Below are 947 nucleotides of genomic sequence, written 5' to 3'. Positions count from 1 at the left end.
CACTCTTTGTGGAACTGTAAACACAACTCAATGAAGCACTAAACAGATGCTGAAAACAGTACTGGTATTTCGCAAGGCAAAAGTGGGGGTGGGGGGTGGGCTCAAAGCTCAATCTCGCCTAGGGCAACCAAAGGGCTAGAACCGGCCCTGTCTATAGTTATGCTGCTACAGGCTTAGACTGCTGGAGGACATAGGGACCCCTATTTCATCATTCTGCTTCATTCTATCTCTATTCTCCCACTCTGCAGAATATGTTAGTTCATCTCTAATGTTATGTTCTCTCTGCTTTTTCTCATAGTAGCTTCGCCTTGTCTGTTCTTGCATGGCTGTGACTCCAATGCTCTCTTCATCCTCTGACATGGGAGCTGGCTCGGAGCTCGTCTGACTGGCTGTGTGTTTCCTGGACAGGGCCACCTTTTACATTTGCTTTTTGTATTTCTGCTTCTGTCTCCTTGAACCCTAGTCGGCCTCGGTAGATGGCTGCTCACACTGAACCTTGTTCTGCTGGAGGTTTCTTCCTGTTAAAAGGGATTTTTTCCTCCCCACTGTCGCTACAAGCATGCTTAGTGTAAGGGATTGCATTTGTCAATGAGTCGATGCAATCAACTGGTTTTCCTTAGCTAGAAAAGTTTGAATCAATTTGACTGTATGATCTGGTGAAATGTAAAGTGCCTTCAGATGACATATGTTGTGAATTGGAACTGTATAAATAAACTGAATTGAATTACTGATAAAGCAAAACAATTCTTCATGCACCATCCAATTTTTCTTGTCTGTATGCAATGAAGTAATAACAGAAATAAGCAAATTCAATTCAATTAAGTTTATTCATATAGCGCCAATAATTCCATGTGGAAAAAACTAATAACCTTAGGGATAGGATTATGATTTACTCTGTGACAACAGCCTACTGAGCCTACTGGCACAATCTGAAGCCATTCTGTAGG

This window comes from Cyprinodon variegatus, unplaced genomic scaffold, assembly GCF_000732505.1.
Source record: "Cyprinodon variegatus isolate N-32 unplaced genomic scaffold, C_variegatus-1.0 Scaffold401, whole genome shotgun sequence".
NCBI classification, from domain to species: Eukaryota; Metazoa; Chordata; class Actinopteri; order Cyprinodontiformes; family Cyprinodontidae; genus Cyprinodon; species Cyprinodon variegatus.
Note: the sequence above shows the minus strand (reverse complement) of the source record.